Source organism: Myotis davidii, unplaced genomic scaffold (assembly GCF_000327345.1).
Source record: "Myotis davidii unplaced genomic scaffold, ASM32734v1 scaffold60, whole genome shotgun sequence".
In the NCBI taxonomy this organism is placed as follows: Eukaryota; Metazoa; Chordata; class Mammalia; order Chiroptera; family Vespertilionidae; genus Myotis; species Myotis davidii.
In genome coordinates this window covers 2689457-2694640 of record NW_006293007.1, presented here as the reverse complement: position 1 = coordinate 2694640, position 5184 = coordinate 2689457, and the positions used below count along the sequence as shown (strand labels likewise).

The window sequence follows — 5184 nt, the reverse complement described above, 5'->3', positions numbered from 1 at the left end:
GTTTCATAGGTAATTATGTAATTTACGAGGCTCTCGCTCGGGGCCCTCTGAGTCAGCGGCTGCGTCAAGCGGCTGCGTCGTGACCAGGCGGAGGCTGGCAGAGCCAGGCGTGGGCACCGGCTCTGACCCTGGGCCCGGCCTCGGCCCCCGGTGGGAGGAGTGACACAGCGGCTGGGGGAGTCATCTCAGACTTCAGACCACCAGGAAGTTTGTCTTTTTATGGGCCCTCGCTTCCACCTGGAAATGTGGGCGCGCAGGCAGGGGGGCGCCGCAGGGAGACCCCGCCTTTGGAAGATGCCCCCTGCCGAGGGCCCCTCCTGAAGGCCAGGGACCTTTGTCTTTCAAGCTCCCACTTATAGCCACCTCCACACACAGAGACACACACGAAGAGATTGCGTTCTTTTATCTTGTGGGTTTATTATTCAAACAGGCTGACAACAGTCCGAGGGGCTGAAAAGGCGGAGCGGGACCCCTCTGTCCTTCCCGGTCGGGGGTCGGTGGCTCTTTCATTGGAGTTTGTCACTCAGGACGCCTCCCCACGCCCTGGGTCCTCCCCATGCCCATAGTCCTCCCCAGTCCACAGAGAAGTCCAGCCTGTCCCACGCGGAGGCACCGCTCTGGGCGCTCAGTCAGGTCCTTTCAGCGGTGGCCGTGGGGCCTCTGTCTTCCTGGTGAGGCGGGAGAGGGCGCTGGTCTGGCCGCTGTGTGGTCCCATCTCCAGGAGCAGGGGCCACTGTGGAGTCCAGTGGAGCAGGAGATGGGAGGAGAGGGCTCGGAGCAAGCAGGGCCTGCGAGGGAGGCAAGACAGGACAGCATCAGAAGGACGCAGTGGTTTCCTGGGGCCCCCACAGCAGCACCCCGCCATTCTCATCACAGCGCCCAGTGACGGGTCAGAGCGACACGGGCAAGCCCCCTACTTCCCTCTGCCTCAGCTTCCTCACCGGGCACCCACCATCCTGGACAGAAAGGCGATGCAGACACCAGGCCCTCGGGGTCTCAGGCAGACCCCCCCTCTTTGCCTTCCTCGGACCCTTCCTTTTCCCACCACCCCGCGCCCCACTCAGACCCCACCCCGTCCTATCTTTCCTGGCTAAAACCTGCCACAGACACCATCACACCCGGGAAGAGATAAATAAATAAAAGAAAAACAACCTCAACTGTGAAAAGCGGTCCAAATCTGAAAATTTTCCGGCCTGAGTTAATTACACTTTAAATTGGCATGTTTATTGATCGGGGATTTCAAGTTAACAGAGACACCCCCCGCCCCAACTGTTAGTACAGTAAAACTCAGCAAGCTGGCGGGCTCCCCCAGGCCTTGGCAGGCCCCGCCGCTCCCCTGCCAACAACGAGCATAACAGAAACATCTATTTTCGAGCGTTAGAGAAACGAAGCTCTCACAGATGGCGAGAGCCGCACCCTGGACGGTTTCCCACCCCCAGGCTCCGTGCCCCCCTCAGCGGTGTCCTGCCCCAGGGAAGGCCATGTGGGGAGGGCATGGAGCTCTGGGCTGGGGCAGGAGGCCTCGTTTCGGTCAGTCATTCACTCCACAAACGCTGTTTGGAGCCCAGAGTCAAGTGGCATCGGCCCTAAGAACAGGGTTGGCTCCCTAGAGCCTGCGTGCCCCAGGCAAACCCCCCTCTGCTCCAGGCCCACATGGGAAGAGCCTAGTGGTCCCCCTGACAGGCACTCACCAGACAGGAGGATGATCCGGGCTCAGGCCGGGCTCCCAGCTCAGGTCTCTCCCGGCAGAAGTGGTCTGGTCTAGCTTTCGGCTCATGGCTGGGATCGACCGAAGGCTCCACCCATGGGGATGTCCCTGCCAAGTGTCCGGTCCCGTGTGCCTGCGAAGAGAAGACAAGGCCCCTGGGCTAGCTTCCGTCCCGGGCACAGGGGCCCCAAAGGGGCTAGCAGGGAGGTCGACACTTGTTGATCACAGGGTCATAGGGCTGCTATCTGACTGCAGGTTGAGGCTGTCTGTGTGAATTGGGGTGGATCAGGGAGGCTTCCTGTAGGAGGCGGCACTGGGGCAGAGTCCGAGAAGGTGATGAGGGAGGGGCAGTCCAGGCAGGGGTGCTGCTTGAACAAAAGCATGGGAATAGGTCTGAAAACAACAAATGAGGGCGCGAGGTGGGCTGTCAGATGTCCCCCTGCCTTGGGATCGTGCCAGGAGAATGCAGGGTCCCATGTGGGTCCTGCGGCCATAATGGCACCAAAGTCCTGCCTGGGCTGGGCACGTGGCCCTGTGTGGCTCCTGTCCTCTCTGCCTCTCAAACCAGGGCCTCAGGATGGACCTGCCTTCTCAGCCAGCTGGCCTGCCCTTCCCCAGGGCTCCCCCTCCCCCACCAGCCCTGCACTGTCTCCGTGACGGGTGGTATGGCTGCGCGTGCGCGAGCCCCTTCCACGTTGCTGGATAATGAGAAAATGATGAACGAGCCTCCATCACGCCCTTACTTCCTGGCCCTCGAGCCTGTCCACCGGTGACAAACGGCACCTCTCCCTCTGTGGGGTCTTTCCTGGACTGCAGAGCCTTGGTGGAGATTTATGTCCATCTTCCCTGAATTCTTCTTCGTTTCTCTGCTTCTTTATTCCCTCCAAGAGCACACTGCTGTTTATTCATTCCACAAACGTGCTCCCAGGGCCTCCTGGGGATAAAGAGATCCGATTCAATATACCCTCACGTCTTGAACACCTACTTTGTGCTGGTGTCTGTGGCCAGCTTTGAGCCGGGCATTAGCTGAGCACCTACTATGAGCCGGCCCGACAGTCCAAGCCATGGCTCCCAGAAGCTCTAGGGCAGGGTGGCAGGGAACATTCAGGTACTGAATCCCACGTGCTGACCTGAGCCCTGGGTGCCAAGTCACCCTGGTTTCTACAAGGAAGGAAAATGCCCATTTGCCAGGTGCGTGGACCGAGGCCGGAGCCATGCGGTGCCCCGAGGTGGCCCCGATCACCTCCGTCCCTGCCACTGTGAGGAGACATTTGCATTCGGCCTGGCGGGTGAGAGAGGCCCTTTGTTTATTTGCTTTCATCCTCAAACAGTAGATAAGCCAGTAATTTGGCTTTTAATGAAATTCTGCGCCGAGCAGTAAGGGGTCACCCTCTTCGGGTTTAAAATGAGTTTGGGACATGCAGGCTGCGGAGGGCCTGGTCCCCTGGGCTGACATCTGTCTCACGCATGACTCCCAGGTGGGGGCTGATGTACCCCAGGCTCTGCCTGGGGGGTGGCCTGGGAGACCCGGGGGGCACCGTGCTTTTTATTGCTCCGGCGTGGGGATGGATACATTGGAGCTATTAAATAAGGCCGATGTTGCCTCCCACCCCCCCGCACACATTTAATATATTCCGAAGACGTGTGGATGCATTAACAGCAATTTTCGTCTCCAAATGTCCCCATTTAGTCAGTTCCATGCATAAAATATTAGCCCTGACACCAGCTCCTGCCTGTTGCAGATGGAGTTCCCCAGAGAACGGGCCCCGAGCGCTGGAGGATTGGCTGGGATGTTGGGGGCTCCACTGGCTGTCTGCTGGGTTATACTGGGACTCGCCACTCCCTTCGGGATTCCCTGGAAAGTGGACAGGAAGCCCAGGCCCACCTGACGGATCCCTGTGGCAGCCGGCCTCAGGCTCTCCAATGACACCCTGAGAGGGGCGGAAAAGGGGGAAACCGGGCAGCTTTGAACAAACAAGAAGAATGTCTAAGAGCTGATTACCAGATGCTCGCGCTCCTCACTGCACCTCAGGGCTCCTCTGCGCAGGCCGCCTTCCCAGGGATGAACCTGAGAGGCCCCGGAGGTCCTGAGTTCCTTAGTCAGGGAACAAACACTCACAGTTACTCTACCCTGGGCCTGGCCGTGCCCCACGGCAGGGGACAGGGCAGGGGACAGGACAACTTCCTGCCCTGAGACCTGAGAGAACTTGCAGTCTGCTAGGGGTGGCAGTAAGCAGGGACAATACAGCAATGGGCAGCCGGGGAGCCCCAGCCCCACCCCCTCAGAAAGGGCTCCCTGAGGCCCAGGCCACCAGGAACAAATACCAAATGGCCTTCCTCCACCTTTGGAGGTGCTCTAGTGGTTCACCTTTCCAGAACCTTCTCTACCACAAAGTGACCTTGATGTGGTCTGGGCAGGGCCGGGCTAGGGGAGGGTGGGGCTGCCCAGCGCAGGGGACCCCTCCCTCTCCACGCCCCCCGCCCCCCAAGCACCCATGTCTGCAGCCAGGGGCTCTGGAGCCAGGGAGACAGCTCTGTGCGCTTTCAGGAGCCTTCCGCACAGGATGGAGCTGGAAAATTAATAGACCAGGTGGCCCAGGTCCGACGCCAGGGCCTTGGGACCCTGACGCAGAGGCTTCCGCCGCCTGGGGTCAGCACTCGAAGGGAAGGTCGTCCCCGGCGGGATTCGATACCGGAAAGAGGTTGACTGTATAATATTCATCGTATAGACAGTGAACACCTCACAGGCAACCTCTGTCAGGTACCAGGCGCAGAGCACTCCCGGCGGAGGCTTCATCCTCGTGCGGCAGCCCCGCCACCCGCCACCCTCCCGCCCGCTGCCATGGGATGGCCCAGTTCCATGGGATGCCAGTGGGCACATGCTGGGCCCTCCGGGGCCGGGGGTCGTGGTGCAGGAGGCATGCGAGGCCCGCCTGGGGTCTCCGAGGCAGAGGGATGAGAGGTGCGGGCCATGCCCGTGTTCCCGCGGAGGGACACCCTACAGAGGGGCAGATGCCCGCTCCCACGGAGGGCCCTCAGGGAGCCCTCTGACTAGTGGCCCTGGCACGGAAACAGACTGAACATGCATCATTCCTCACACATGAAGCAATATGCTGCATGCCCGGACTCCCCCCACGTACCCCTCCCGCCCGCTCCCCAAGGTCCGGGAGCCCCCAGGTAGCTCTCCCAGGATGGACTCGGCGAGACATGTCAGCACGGATGAGAGAAGTCACACGCGGAGCCCATGCAGTCACGTACCCCGCAGGAGGCCAGCCTCGGGCCTGGCCCTGCGCGCGAGTAGGTGGTACTGAAAATAGGCCATCTGTGTTATATTCGTCATTAATAAAGCGAACTCATCACAGACAACCTCTCCTCAAGTACCCAGAGTGATAATGCCGATTCAGAGCCGTGGCCGTGGCCGTGGCCGCTGCAGCACCGCTGGTCGCCTCCGGGAGCAGCCCTGAGGCTCCCTGTGC

General features: G+C 60.6%; 1 long non-coding RNA gene across 1 annotated transcript; it reads right to left on the bottom strand.

The window, feature by feature from the left end:
• Window positions 1-399: 399 nt before the first annotated feature.
• On the bottom strand, window positions 400-4613 carry LOC107183555. Its single transcript, XR_001514344.1, has 3 exons — window positions 2452-4613; window positions 1692-1841; window positions 400-788 (listed from the first exon to the last, which is right to left on the bottom strand). It is a non-coding gene; the product is annotated as an uncharacterized LOC107183555 (long non-coding RNA).
• Between the last annotated feature and the right edge of the window lie 571 nt (window positions 4614-5184).